Source organism: Peromyscus maniculatus, chromosome 2 (genome assembly GCF_049852395.1).
Source record: "Peromyscus maniculatus bairdii isolate BWxNUB_F1_BW_parent chromosome 2, HU_Pman_BW_mat_3.1, whole genome shotgun sequence".
NCBI classification, from domain to species: domain Eukaryota; kingdom Metazoa; phylum Chordata; class Mammalia; order Rodentia; family Cricetidae; genus Peromyscus; species Peromyscus maniculatus.
In genome coordinates, this window is record NC_134853.1 from 143,856,742 (window position 1) to 143,872,039 (window position 15,298).

The following is a 15,298-nucleotide window of genomic DNA, read 5'->3' on the forward strand; positions in this document are numbered from 1 at the left end:
GTGGGTGGCGATAATTCGCTTCTCTGGCTTCTTCCCTGGGTGACTCACATTGTTGCACCATTGGTTTTTTTGACCTTGTCCTTCCTAAGAGGCATGTCTTCCCTCTAATCTCCCCTGCCTAGTCCCACCTCATCTCTGAAGGCTTGGTGTAGCCAGCATCAGTGGTCACTCAGTCTTAAGAAGGGACTGAGTCTCTGCCCACAAGGCCAAGTCCACGGTTCTCTCTCCAGTGTTTCATTTGGGAGGTCTCTTCTGTCCTCTTTGTCACAGCCCTCTGGGAAAGGGCTTCTGCCTTCTCTATAGGCTGTTACCATGCCTGGGGACCAGATCTTCCCCTCAAACTCTCCTTGGGACATATGATCTCGTGACTGCAATCCCAGCACTGGGTGAATGGAAACAGGATCAGCTCTTCATGGTCAACTTCCATGGTGTTGAAAGGATCTTGGAATTTTGGGCTGCAAAAAGATTGAAACTGTGTTACGAGCTCATGTGTCAGTCATCATGGGTAGTGGTGTATACAGCCACATGAGAGAAGGACAGGGATGGCCTAGCTTGGGGACAGCCAAAGGCAGCAACTCAAACACTGAATCTTCCATCATCCTCTCTCTGGGGCGGGGGTGGGGGAGGGTGGGGGTATCCTGCTTCTCCATGAGCCAACTTGAATCTCTGAGAGTCAGGGCCTATGGGAGCTCCAGGTTTTCATCTGTTGTACTTCCATGCCAGAGAGGACGTGTTTGGAAACTCCAGGAAAGGATGCAGTTGGCTGAACTTGGGTCATCCATTGACCCCAACCCATTGCTTAAGTCAAGAGATTTGGGACGCAGTGAGAGGATATGAGTTCCTGCTCAGAACACAACCTGAAGCAGGCAAATAAGAGGGCTGCCGTCCTAAAAGAAGTGTGGTCTGGGAGCGACACAGGCCTCGTTGCTTAAGAATGGTGTGAGCTGTAAAAAGTCCTTCCAGGTCATGGACGACATGGGGGGTGCGTTTCATCTCCTGGCCTTTCAGCATGAAAAGAGAACTCTGAGAGTCAGCGTAGGCTGAAAGACCCATTCCCCTAGTGAGCAGAGCCACAGCCCCGTGGCATTCCTAGCTGATACCCTTGCTCCTTCCTAAGCAGCCAGGGTCAAGGTCTTCCTATTTGATCATTGCAGACATTACAGACTGCAGCATGGCCCAGGATTCACTGCAGTTCCAGGGATGCTGTGTTTAGCTGAGAGTACCACTGTACTCTTTATGAAAAAGGAAATTAGGTGTCTATCCCACCCCATTGTCCATCCAGCCTGGCTCCTGTCCCCATCCTGTCTCTCCCCTTGGCTTGGATTAGAGCCACCATTGTAGACCTAGGGATAGTGCCATCATTTTCTCCCTAGGGACCCCTGCTCCCAACCCTAGCTCTTGACCCAGCTCTTCCTCCCTTTTCTGATTGTTGCCTTTTCTACAGCCCCAGATAACACTGAGATGGGGTGTGTTTTTCTGTCTTGGCCCATGAACATCTGAAGAACATGGGTTAGCATTTGTCTTTAACTCATGACCCGGGCTGGGCACACAGCTGTCCTTAAGGGAATGCTTCTTGAGCAGTGTATGCAGGCCGGTGAGGTCAACAAAGCTGGGATGTACCAGACTCGGCTCAATGCAGCCCAGCCAGCATTCATTGGCAGGCCCTCCAGGCTGATGATGGGGCATCTTCCAGCCACACGAGTTCACGGAGATAGTGGTGGTCTCTCTGTTGTTATGACAGGACATCTCTTCCAACCACACGAGTCAATGGAGGTGGTGGTCCCTCTGTTGTTGTGGACTGATGTGGTACTTTATCATTCGTTTATTAATCTGAAGTGTCCCTATCAGAAGGGCTCGCTCTAAGAGCTGTTTGCTTTCTTTTGATCCTTTGTGTCTGATCTGCTTCTTCAATTGGGATGGATGGTCAATTCCGAGAGAGCAGGAACGCGGCCTCGGTCGTCTCTGCTCTGTACCTCTAACCCCTCCCCCAAATCACACAGGGACGAGGGCTCATCTCTCCTCCACCATTTCAGTTTCTTTGACTCAGGATAGGGACGACCAGGCAAAAGGAAACTTTGAGCATGTATCTAATTCCTGGTGGACCCAGGCAGGTTCCAACCAACCCTCCCTCTCTCCCTTCCACCCCCCCCCCTTTTCTTTTTATTATCCGTTTGTCTTCCTGAGACAAGGCCTCAGTATGTAGGCCAAGCTGTCCTCAGACACTCAATCCTCCTGCCTCGGCTCCCAAGTGCACACAACCACACCCCGTTGACTCCTTTCTTAGGAGCTGAAAGAGTCTAGCCTGTCGGGGAATTAACCCACCCCAGCCTCTTCTTAGCTGTCCTCAAATGCCTTGCCACCTGTCGACTCTGCCCTTGGACCACGCTCCCGCCTCCTGTTTCCCACCGTTTTCCCCTTCCTCAGAGGCTCCCCCATGACAAGGCGTTCCTTCCAGCTGAGGCCTCAGCGAGGCAGGGCCTTGTGTTTTCTTCACCTGCTCAGATTTCCTCATCAAAGCGTGCTTAGTCTCTCCCTGAACATACATTTCCCTGATTAAGAGTCAAGAAGTTTCTCTTGGCATTATTTATCACCCCACCCTCCACCCCCACACACCCCTGACCAAACTAGTCCCATTCCTCGGCTCTGAAATCTATTTGTAGTTTTCTCCACCACGTCTCCCCTCCCCCGGAGATTCAAGTTTTCAGGAGAGGATGTTTAAGAGGGGAAAGACAAGAGAAATGCACTGTAACAGCACTTTTCCTTTTAAATTTTCGTCCTGCAATCTGGGGGAGTCGGGGGTGGCGAGTCTTCAAGCGCACCATCAATTTGCAGTTAATTGGTTTAGAATTCATTAACCACGTTTTCCTGCCTGCCGCTGCCTTGTCTTTGGAACGGTGCTTGAGTTTTCCGATTCTTTGAGTTGCCAAACTAATAATTCACCTACTTTATTTCCTGACTCGCAGTTAGTTTGTTTTAGTCTAAATAATGCATATTCAGCTTCATTAGCATATATTTGGATCATTTCCGACTTGAATGTATTCAATCCCATCAATTTACCATTAGTGAGATCATCCAGGAGGGAAGTTTCCAGATCTTTAATGCTTGTGTCAGTCATTCCCATCTTTCCTGGGTATGGGGGAAGGGCAGGGGGGAGGCGATGAGGAGGGGAGCTTGTTTTCCCTAGACATAGAGATGGTACAGGGACCCCAGTACTCCAGTCTCAGAAGAGCCCTCCTCCGCCAGAGTGGAACAGACCTATGTGAATGCTGAGGCTGGGGATTCCAGAGGCTGAGGCTGGGTGGTCAGGAGCTGTGTAGCCGGCAGTGGTGATCTTCTGACTGGGCCCGGGGAACCAAGCATTGCACTTGTAGGGGATTTAGACATTCCGGCTGAAATTAAAAACACGTTCCCTCATAGAAACATGTGCCCTGGCTGTGCACAGTGCCAGATATCCAGTAGCGACCAAAGCGTCGATGATGTTCCACATGTGGAACGCACAGAGAACATTGGGAATGTTAGCAAAATAAATGCCCGTAATAAAATTCAAATCAAGTCATTGGTAACCTGCACGCACCTTTCTATCTTGCCTTTGAAGGATGGGCAGTGGAGAGGAAGAGACTGAAGGAGTGAAGAGAGCCGAATCACTCCACATACAATGGGGAATTACAGACATCAAAGGGAAGGTCCCAGATGGGAGGAGAAGGCTGCCTCTGAGCTTGGGACTCTGGGGAAAGAGAGAGATGGCAGAAGAGTTTAGGGTGCTTTTGCTGGGGAATGTGTACAGACCCACTACACCATCTTTGCCTGTTGAGTATCTGTGTCTTCCTGTGGGAGGGAGAGTCTGGTGAAGCCGAATCAAGGTGGCCCCGGGAGAGATCTGTCACCTTCATATCTTCTAAATATAATTACAGTTTGTACTAAGCGTGATGGAGGGAAAGAACAAGGGCTGGGAGGTCAGGGAAAGCCGAGCTGAAGATGTGACATTCAGGGTGAGGCCTGAAGGTGAGAGCGAGTCCAGAAGAATGAGTAGGACGTCCCAGCCACAAGCCCAACACTGTGGGATTCCTGAGTTGGGGAAAAGCCCACCTTCTTCAAGATCAGGGTGTCCTGGGAAGAAAGAAGCTGTGGGTTTGGCATGTGAATGAAGGTGAGATTCAGAGAGACGTGTAGGTAACCAGGAAAAGAGAGCCTCATCACTGGAATCTGCCAGCAGGCAAGTGGGGTGAGCAAAGAGGCCTTGAGATACCAGCACGGACTGTGTGCCAGGAAAGGGCACGGAGACCCAGGGCAGCTGCAGAGGTTACTCGGGGGCAATCATACAGACTTTTGTCCAGAAAGTCCAGGATGTGAGAACCTTGCTTTCCCACTACCCTACGGCACTGATGCTACCAGGTCCCCAAGGCTGAACTGCTGTCCCCATTCGTCCATGCACTCACAGATAGAGGCTCTGAGACAAGTGAGCGGGGAGGGAGGGGCTCTGGGAGCAACAGTCCTCAGGTCATGGCCGGTGAGGCATGTGTCCCTGTAAGTATGGTCCAGTGGACTGCATATTCAGATGAATGATCTCTCATTCTGTGAGGGGACATGAAGATGGGTCATAGGAAGGGAGAAGCTCCTTGGAGAAGCAGAATTATACAGGGAGGGTTGAGGTCCCCCCCCCCCCGACTTCCTGAACACTGAAGACCATTCATTCCCTCTCATCAACGGAAGACACAAGGCCTTTTCACATGTAACCTCTCTTTATCATCATCCCAGGCTAGAAGTTCTAACATTCAGGTACACACACCTTCATGTAGAACTCACAGTTGCCCCCAAGGAATGTTGAGGAAAAGCATGTGAGGCACATGAATGCCTCAAGTCAGCCAAAGTAGCTAGACATATTGCACTGTTCCTCTGATTTCAGTACAGACACCCAGTTACCATGAGTGATTAATAGGACTGCAGATAAACCGTGAAAAACAAATAAAAATAAAGGAGCTCAGAAGCAGGGCAGAAGTTGTGTGTGTGTGTGTGTGTGTGTGTGTGAGAGAGAGAGAGAGTGTGAGTGTGTATGTGAGTGTGTGTGTGAGTGTGTATGTGAGTGTGTATGTGTGTGTGTGAGTGTGTGTGTGTGTGAGTGTGTATGTGTGTGTGAGTGTGTGAGTGTGTGTGTGTCTGTGTGTGTGTGTGTGTGTGTGTGTGTGTGTGTGTGTGTGTGTGTGTGACTGGTTCTTGTCAGTGGTGGCATCTTTACCTCAGGCTAACACTTTGGAACTAAATAGAGCCTGTTATTAGGTCCACATCATGCCCTTCCTTTCATCAGTCAGCCGAGGCAGCACACGTGGCTGGGAGGGAGCACGTGGCTGGAAATACCTTCCTAAGTGGCTTGGCTGTAACTTATGTGACCTGAGAGCTGACATTGAAAGCCAAGTGCAGTCACCCAGCCCAGAGGTGGTATAGGACAGGGAACGGTGGGTCTGAAGCTGCTGGACTTAGTCATATCGGCCCACATGGGCTGCCAGAATATTAGGAAACAAAGAGCTTAGCTTGCTGGGTGACAAGCCCTGTTAGTGTAAGCTTTGTTCTCTCCTCATAGAAAAAAGGGAAAAAGGATGCTATCTCAGATGGAAGCCGACTGTAACAGACTGCAGAGTGAATGGGAAATGCAGTTCCACATCTCCGTGCTTTGGCATGCTTGGTTATTAGTGTGAGCAGTGATCTGGGGTTTTCCATGACTCCCCCTCACCATTATCCGAGCACGTGCATTCACAGTAGATTTGTGGATGAGACGCTGTGTCGGAGAGTCTATGGTGGGTAGCCAGATCCTGCCTCACATCCCCACAGCTGGAGAGACCGCTCATCGGTTAAGAGCATATTCTGTTCTTCCAGAGGACTCAAGTAAGTTTCTCAGTGCCCACACCAGGTAACTCACAACCATCTGTAACTCTGGGTTCCAGAGGGATCTAACTTTTCTGGAGTCTATGGACACCTATACACACACACATCCTCATCATCATCAACATCATCATCATAATAATAAATATTTTAAATAGAAACTGAGACTGGCCAAATTGGAATTTTGAACCATCAGCAGAAACAATTAGCAACAGAATTCATGGCCAAGCCTAGGGAACAAAGGAACAAACCGAGAGGCCAGCAGACCTGGAGGTTTTGGTCCTCTGGGAAACCCAAAGAAGAACAAGATAACTCAGGGACGGGGAGGTACCAAGTCCAAGTTGTCATAGCAATTATCGAGATCAGAGAAGGATCATGAATCAGGAGACTGGATAGGACATGGAGGGACAGAGGATCAAACAGAAAGGTTGAGGCAGAACAGAGTACTCAGGAAGACCCAACTAGGGCCAGGGTGGACAAAAATGCAATGAGCAATCCACACCCGAGAAGCAGAGCTAGCAAGGGGCAGGTTGGAGGTCAGTGCCAGCCAGCCAGCTGGGAAGCAGACGGGGCTCCATGCCAGATGCCTGAGACATAGCAGCTGACAGCCAGACAGAGGGGACACTTGGGACAGCCGATGGAGCAGGCTGGGGAAGGGCTCACTGAGTGTAATGCTGAGTTAGGAAGATGGACTCTCCCAGAAAGGTCTCAGCTCTCCAGCACTATGGCCAGGGTTAGAGATGCTCCTGCCCAGACAAGGACAGCCTGTTTACTGAGTGCTAGCACCATATGAACACAGGAATGGAGAGGAGGATAAAACAGTCGTTGTGGGCCTGGGATATAGCTCAGCGGTAGAGTGCTTGCCTCCGTCTCTGGCCCTGCAAAATCAACAACAGCAAAATAGTCACTGTTCATTCCCATCCTGATGAAGCACGCAGTCTTTTAAGGGATGGGGTAGTAAGCAGGTCAATACATGCATGTCAAAATGCAAAGTATCTTCAGTGGTAGGAATGAAACAAGTCAGATCGCGGTGAAGAACAGAATGAGGAGACCACAGAGAAGATGCCTAGAGGAGTGGAGCCAGAGGCCTAAGTTGAAAGGCCCAGCAGCCCTCTCCGCAGGGGACAGCAGACTGAGATGGAGTTACCCTGAAGAAGGAGCCTCGGTTGTTATGCAGTTCCCCACCTTCCGAGTTCCCCTGTTGCTTCTGCATTTATCAGGTGTCATCTCACGCCTGCCAAGATAGCTTGACAAATTTACTTTGTGGAGATAGAGCATGTCGCTACAAAACTCGGGATACATTGAGTTCCGACAATCCGGAGGGAATGGGAGACTCCACTGAAATAGGCCCGTGGTGACAAGACTCATCCTGGACCAAGGCTAAGATGGACAGAGTTCCTAGGAATGGGCTGTGTCCAGTCAGGCCAGTCCAGAGACACAGTTCCTAAGAAGGAGCTGTGTCCATTCAGGCCAACCCAGAGACACAGTTCCTAAGAAGGAGCTGTGTCCATTCAGGCCAACCCAGAGACACAGTTCCTAAGAAGGAGCTGTGTTCATTCAGGCCAACCCAGAGACACAGTTCTTAAGAAGGAGCTGTGTCCATTTAGGCCAACCCAGAGACACAGTTCCTATGAATGAGCTGTGTCCATTCAGGCCAACCCAGGACTAGCAGGGTTAGCAGACCTCTCAGGTGTGCAGGCTTTTCTTTCCTAGCCCAGAGCAGCAGATTCTGTGACCCATGTAGCTGCTACAGCTCATGCAAGGAGAGGCAGGCGGGTCGCAAAAGGCCATTCTGAAAGAGAAAGCTCCTGGCTCCTAACATTCCTTTGGATGGTGATGGCAGAGTCACCCAGGAGAAACAATTCAATCACTGCGTGCAGTCACTCATTCATCCAAGAGATTTCTGTTTAGCACTGGCTGGAAAAATGGCTGCCAAAGAGAGAACAGGAGACTGGACTCTAGTTTCTGTCACTGAAAATGAGGTATTTGAGAAAAATCCATGTATATATCGTCATTGAGATCCCGGTCACTTTCCCATACAATAAGAAGTCTGTGACTGCATAGACAAGGCTGTGAGTCCTGCCCGCAGCAACAACAACTCTAATAAGGGGACTGGAGAGATGGGTCAGTGGTTAAGAGCACTTTCTACTCCTGCAGAGACCCGGGTTTAGTTCCCAGCACCTACATGGTAGCTCCCGACGGGCTGTAGTTCCCAGGGTTTACAGCGCCCTCTTCTGACCTCCACTGGTGTGGCATGCATGTAGCGGCTATGCAGCCAAATGTTCATACACACAACACAAACATCTTTTAGGAAAGTAATATTCTATCCAGACTAGAGGGTATAGGGCTAGTTGAGCTTATTTTAGTTGAGGATAATAGAAATCCATCTTAGCTAGCTTTATAAAGAAAATGAGAAGGGTGGGCTGGGGCTGTAGTTTTAGTTGGTAGAGTGCTTGCTTAGCATGCATGAAGTCCTGAGAGCTACCCCCGCCCGGCATTGCATAAACCGGGAAACAGGAGGATCAAGAGGTCAGAGGCCGCAAAGGGCCTGTTCCATAAAATCTTTGTCCTACTCGACCGGCACAACAGATCCACTCCTCCAGTGCCTGATCTGGAGCCTGACTTGTCCTCGGCCCTGGGTGGTCAGCTCTGCAGGTGGTTTCGGGGTTGACAGAGGATGAAGTTGGAAGAGGTAGATTTTGAGGAGCGTTATTTTGGCTAGGGTGTCTCCTGGGCTGGATTCCTGGGTAGTGAGCAGCCACGAAGGCTTTTGTGAACAGAGAGAGCCGTGCTCAGGTCTAGTGCAGCCTTTTACGGCTGGGATGTGCCGAGTCACACGTGCACACACCCAGCAGAGTGCTGCTCCCAGCCCTGTGTGACAGGTAGTCCGCAGGGGCCGAATCCAAAGCCAAGGACTCCAGAGCATCCGCCTCCGTGACATTGTTCTTCTGTCCATACAACCCTGGCACACTGCCTCATGCTCAGTTTTGTTTACCAAGATGACCCGTGGAGAAAGGTATGAATGGTGATATTGAGTCAGCTAGATCCTGAGGCTAGATCTCCAGGCAGCTGTGGCTGTCATCGCGGGAACCCCTCTGACTGCGGCTGCTTTGCACACCCAGGGCGGCAGAGGCCAGCGGAAAAATTCCTGAGAGTCTGCCTCCACAGCTCTCGCCTCCGTTGGCCTCTTCACTCCTCCACCCACCGCTCAGTGAGGGGGCCATCCTGCTTTCTTCACTGAGGCACAACCTTGAAAGAGCCCTGTGGATGGCCCCATGGCCTTCCCAGCTCCCTTCTGGAAGGCTAAATGGAAGGCACCCCAACTCCCCCCCCCCCCCAACCCTTTTCTTTACACATCACAAAAGGGCTCATACCAGCAGGCCTGAAGGAAGCCAGGCAGAAATTCAGACCACCTGTTTCTTCTTGCATCTGTGAAATCGGGAATCGGAGGGCAAAGTGGGGCTTGGGGGTCTCCAATTATCTCTCTCCCCCTGCCTATCGAGGGGCTTCACACTCCCCCACAGCTCAGCTCAGTCAACAGCTCTTGGAACCTGTTGAAATCCATTACCGACCTTTGGTCTCAGCCGCCACAAAGGAGCTCTGCACAGCGCACAGGCGGATTAAACAGAAATGAATTGGCCAGGGGAGGCTTTGCGCCCCTCTGTGCTCCTGCCTGCCTCTTCCCCTTCCGCTCCTTCTATCTCACTTTTATTATTATTTGTGTGTGGGGGTGGGGGTGGGGGAAGCCAGCTGGGCAGAGCCAAGATAAGGCTGAAACGGTCCCGGAGGTCACAATCACCTGAACCGGATTCACTTTGTTCCTTTTCCAAAGTAGGTCACGGTGGTGCCTCTGCACGGCGCCTGTTAGTGTGGAATTCATCGCAGCTAGCAAAAGTGAAAATAAAACAAAATGAAAAGCCCATAAAGTTGAACCGTTAAATATTTAGGGCTCGTGATGAACGGGATGTCATAATATTTGTTGAATTGCATTTGCTATTCAATGCATCTTTACCACTTAAAGCCCCAGTTTTCGGAGGTAGACCGAGGAAGCGACAAGAATTAGGCTGAGTCAAAAATGAAACCCGGGCTTTAATTTAACCTCAAAAGATGAATCTGGCTGTCTGTACGCCCTGGGCTGCATAGCTGTTAGCGTTCCCGGGCAGGGGTCTTTGCCTCCCCTGGAGTCTGTTTCACTGTTCATGTGCTGCTCCCTCCGTGTGTAATTAAGCAGGTGCCCTTCGACGCTGGATTTAAATTATCAAATGTCAAGACACAACACTTTATTTGTGTATGTTTTCCTTGCTTAGCAATTCAGGCGGTATCTAGGGAACAGGGATGTGTCTACTGGGCTCCCAGGAGGAGTTTCCTCCTGTGACTCAGTAAGGGCTACAATTCCTCTCCTAGGAGGGGTCACTTGTACTTCTTCATGCCACCCTCCCTCCCCCAGGAGAACCTGCAGAGCCTCCTAGACCCTACCTGTTCAGAGGGAGGGCCAGGATCTTTTCTTGAGATCAAAAAAAAAAGGGGGGGGGCGTGAGTACAAAATCCTGGAAGTCTGAGCTTGAGCTGTGTTCGTGGCCCCAGAGACGGTGTGTGTGGCGCAGGGGAGGGGGTGGGAGTGAGAGAAGAGGTGATGAGGAAGAGAAGGGAGGGAGAGAGAGCAAGAGGAAGGAGGAGAATGAAGGGAGGGAGCGAAGAAGGGAGAGAGAGAGGGATGAAGGAGAAAGCCTGGTGTGTGTACATTGTGAGGACGGCCACAGTCTTCCAGGCCCTGAAGCCTGGGTCCTCTCCTTGCCAATCACCTCTTCCCTGTGCTTTTTCCCATCTCTGTCTGATCTGTGATGTTGACCAGAGGATCACAAAGTTTACTCTAAGGGGAGGTTTGCTGCCTTGTCAAGATCACCAAGTGGGGGAGGGGGGGAAGGGCAGAAGGCAGGGAGAGCCTTGGAAAAGGAGAAGTGGGGCCCCAGGAATCTGAGAGTCACTGTGACCTTAGAGGTCATCCGGGAATGGTCTTGAGGACTTCTAGCTGATGACTTCTGAGATCCACATGCCATGTCTTAGGGTGTCAGAGGGCAGTGACCTCGAAAACTTAATGCAGCTCATCTGGGTAGAGCGTTAACCTTAAGTGACCTTGGGAACTAGGAGACCGTGACCTTGAAAAGCAGTGCAGTGGTGGACCTGTAAGTGAGACTCCTGGGGGGGGGGGGGAGTTCAGTACTGGCTGGGAGGCTGCGGACCTGGCACAGATATGTAAGTGGCCAGGCCACTGGGGGCTGAGAAAGCGGAGTGTTGCTCAGGAGTCCTCTACCGGATGCTCACCTCAGCACTGAACTCGCACTTCCTCAGGGCTGCCAGGACCCAAGTCTCCCCGAGGGCCTTGGGTACTGGGCTCTTAAGAAATCCAGATCCCAGAGTTGAACTCTCCCTTGCCTGTTCTTGGCTTACGACAGTGCCACCCTGCCTGCGTTGTGGCAGCGTGTCTCCAGCCTTTGGAAGGGCCACTCTGTGGGGCCAGGATGGAGCCAAGTTCTATTTTAGCAGGCTTGTTTGTTTCCACACAACATCTGGGGCTTCCTGCCACCATCTGGACCTGCTCCCCATTGGCGTCTCCCACTCCATGGTTGCCAGGAGCTGTCATAGACGTCAGCTAAGGTAGTCTGACCAGGGGCTAGGTAGCTTTCAGAAGGGCCCTAAGGACATGTTTGGGAGACTGGACAGAGGGTCCAGGGGCTGGGAGGGAGAGCTAAGGAGCCGTCTGCTTGTTGCGCAGGGATATGAACATGTGCCTCTATGAGAACATGTCAGTGGATTCACATGTGTGTGAGTCTTAAGTCTGTGCTTGTAAATGTCAGCGTCCATGTGTCTGTGAGTGAGCAGACGTGTGTCGGTGTGCTCGTGGAGAGGATTCCGACACGTAGTGACTGCTTCATATGTAAGACAGTGTGCTATCGGTCTGTGTGTCCACTCACTTGTGTGTCCGTGGCACTTGTGCCCCCCTCCCCCACGCCCCGGGTTCTGTGTAGCTGACTAGTAATTCTGTATAGCCTGAGACTCTGTGCCGGCATGCACACCCCCTGTGAATAGGTGTGTGCGTGTGCACTGGAGAGCCAGGCGTCTGCTAAATATTTGCTTTGCCGGGCCCTGGGGAGCCCCGTTGGCAGAGCTGCCAGCCCCGCGTGCTGTGTTTTTGACAGCTAGCAAGCGAGCGAGCGTGGCCTCTGAATGTGTGAACTTTCTCAGGGTAAACAGCTAATGACACCACCTCTCCAGCCTGCACTGACCCCCTAGCAGGCCTCCTTGCAGGCTGGGAGTTGTTAGGCCGCTCTCTGCTGGCGCCTCCCTCCCTGCTCTGTCACTGGAAACCCCAGGCCAGAAAGGCCTGGGATAGGGTCCTGGGACTCCACATTCCCTCTCCTCCTCTTCTCCCAGCCAGCCAACTTAGTAGTAGAGGCGGGGGGGGGGGGGGGGGGGGGGGGGACACAACAGCTTTCCTTGGCCAGTCCCTCCTTGCCCTCAGACACCAGCATCTCCACCTACTCTTGGGGTGGGGCAGAAGCTACCAGAGCAGCCCGGCATCTGCCCCTCCGTTAGCACCCAGCGTGGGCAGGTCCTCTGGGCCTTGTGGGACTCCAGCCACTGCGGGTCTCTGGATCAAGGAAAGCCTTGGTTAGGATACGAATGCCTGGCTAATGAATGCAAAATCTCACTCTTGCTGGAATTGGGTCACAGCTTCCCAGAGCTCCTGAAACCCTGGCGCAGAACTGATGCCCTTAGTCCATCGTGCCGGCAGCATCCTCCCTGTGCCCCTCAGGCCTAGCACTGTCTCTGAAGGGCCGCCACCTGAGTGTGCCATCCTCTCGTCCTCACACAACGGAGCATCATCTCTGTACTCAGCTATGTGAGACTCTGAGATGTGTGTCTGGGTACAGGCTTGCTTGTATTCATATGTGTGCCTGGAAGAATCAGTCAGAGAATAGGAATGAGTATTCAGCCAACTGCTAAACCAACTGCTAGACTCACAGGAGTGTTTTCTTGTGCCTGTGTTAACACGGAGGCTTCCTCAAAGCCATTCAAGGGCAGAAGATATCTGGGTACACACATCTCCCAAGGGACTCAGCTGCCACTAGGGTAAGGACAGAGAGAACACTGGGTTCTGGCCTAGAAGCTACACGAGACAGCGAGAGTTGGAAGAGGACATTCAAGATGATCACACTCTTTCCCTTTTTGCAGATAAGGAAACTGAGGCCGGCTGAGCCAGCTGACTCATATAAAGTCACCAGGGACGCACCAGGCCTCAGCCTATCATGGCTCTCCGCAGGCACCCTTCTGCACCTGATCCAGGCCCACTGCTTTGAGCCCCCTCTAGGCCTCAAGCAAAGCAAGAAGCCTTGAGTGGCTCCCCATCAGGCTCAAAGAAGCTCTTGGTTCTCTCTTCCCTGCCCTGCCCAGAACCAGTCTAGCAGAGGTCCCTTTAACAGACGGATCCGGCCTCCTGCCCCCAACCCCCTGCCGCTGAGCTAACTTTTCCAGACAGCCCCTGTCTGTGTCTCATTACAGAGAAACAGCCATATTCCATTAATTCCTCATTTGCTGTGGGCAAAACGCTGATATGTACGTTTTTACCTGGGGTGGTTTTAATCAGTTAATTTAACCAGAAACATTAATAATGTATTTCTTTGCCACCCGACTGCCCATCTGTTGAACAACTTACCTGTTGGAGAGCAATGTCACCTCCTGTGACTCAGAGCCCTCGGCTGCCCAGGAACAAGATGAGATGTTGCATAGTTAATGGTTTCTCGGAGCAAGGGTGAGGGCCAGGGGTGCCACGTGGGCTCCCAGGCTGCCATTCTGAAGCATGGCTTCTCTCCACCCTGGGGCTCGGACGAATGCCGCCTCCCACCTGTGCCTTTGATATCTGCTTTGTTGAGGGTTGTGGCTTATGAGAAAAGCTGGAAGACTGTTCACAGCTCCAGGAGGGGAAAGAAACTGGGGGAGGAGCTAGCTGCTAGGGTGGGTACCGGGAAGGTTCAGGGAGAAAGACCATTGGTTTGCTCGTTCTAGGAAGGGTTCCTTTCTTGGTCTCACATCTTTGAGTTCCATCCTAGGAGGGCTGCAAGTCTGAGGGAGCTTGGTGAACCAGGGGTCATACTCAGTACCAGTTTGGAGGGTAGGAGCCTCAGGTAGACCACACTCTACTCACGTGGCCTGGCACACTAGCCATCTAGTTGCTGGGTCAAGGGTGTTCGGGGAGGGGATTCATCAAGAGGGGGTTGAAGCAACTGTGGTAACAGAGTTTTGGGGGGCGGTTAGAAAGCTGCTTGGTTAAGGAGCAGAAGGCATCCCCAACCCCCTTTACCTCTTCTCTCCTGGGGTATTCATTGCCTACATTCTCCAGAAACCATGATACAACAAAGCTCTGGGGGTCTTTGGGGATCCCCTTCCACCGCCAAACCCACTTTCCCACTAAAGGGCCGAGGGCTGCTGGGATGGGCCTCAGCCCACGTGGCACTACCATATTCTACAATCTGGTTCTATGGCCATGTGGCCCGGCAGAGACGTGTGAATGTAAAGCAAGCTTCTCTCTGAAGGTTCCCAGTGTCCCTGCCGAAGTAAGTGGAGGACTTGTCCCGGACAAGGTCCGTGGTGGGTACGATGTACACAGGACACAACAGGTCAGGTCCTCTGTGGCGTGCCTCCTCCTGCCGGGGGCTGGTTTGGTTTCCTGAAGCCTGAGACATTGTCAGCCGTAAGCAGAGACTTTCATGTACTTCCCTAAGGGAAAAAAAAATGCCACCAATTAAACTATGACACGGTGCCTTCTTATCATCTATTGCAAGACCCATCTCGATTTCAGGGATGTTAAAGTGAAAACAGAAGTGTGATGCGGGATCAGTGGAATATGGAAATGAAAATAATGTTGCTGCAGTGTATCAAGGGTTCTGTGTGCTGGGGACTCTGCTGACGGCAGCGGCTCATTAGGTCCTCGTGGAACCCTGTGGTTGGAGACAGAGCTCCGAGAGGTTAAGCGGTGGTGGCGAGGTCACACAGATGATCCTCCGAGAGCTCTCGAGTATGATCGTGGACTCTCAAGATCGCTTCCGCTGTCCTCAGTTAAGGATGACGAGGCTCACATAGCTCGCAGGTGGCAGAGGACTCCTCCTTGGTTGGCCACTCCACTGTCCTGTGATGATCGGCTAGCAGGGATAGAGCTGGGCTTCCAAACCTGCCCCATTTATCTCTAGCTCATGCGCTAAAGAAAGCAAAGGCAGCCGATGAAGTGGATTCTGTCTCTGGATCCCCCGCCCCCATGGGACCGCTCATCTCTCAGGCCCCTCCATTCATTCCTCTTCAGGCTGCCCCCAGCCCAGCCCAGCCCACCTCTAAACAAGAATCACTTTTCCCTGCCAACTGCCTGGTGGAG

General features: G+C 51.9%; 1 protein-coding gene across 2 annotated transcripts in view; it reads left to right on the forward strand.

Moving 5' to 3' along the window:
• The window catches only part of Grik3 (glutamate ionotropic receptor kainate type subunit 3), a 220,002-nt gene that overhangs the window by 90,078 nt on the left and 114,626 nt on the right, over positions 1–15,298 (forward strand). The window contains exon 1 of one of the 2 annotated variants that reach the window (XM_076565054.1): positions 7,719–7,856. The exons of the other annotated variant lie outside the window; for it this stretch is intronic. The gene's annotated coding sequence lies outside the window, so the exon portion shown is untranslated. Of the gene's footprint in view, positions 1–7,718; positions 7,857–15,298 lie in introns of those variants that run through there. 2 annotated transcript variants of the gene reach the window in all.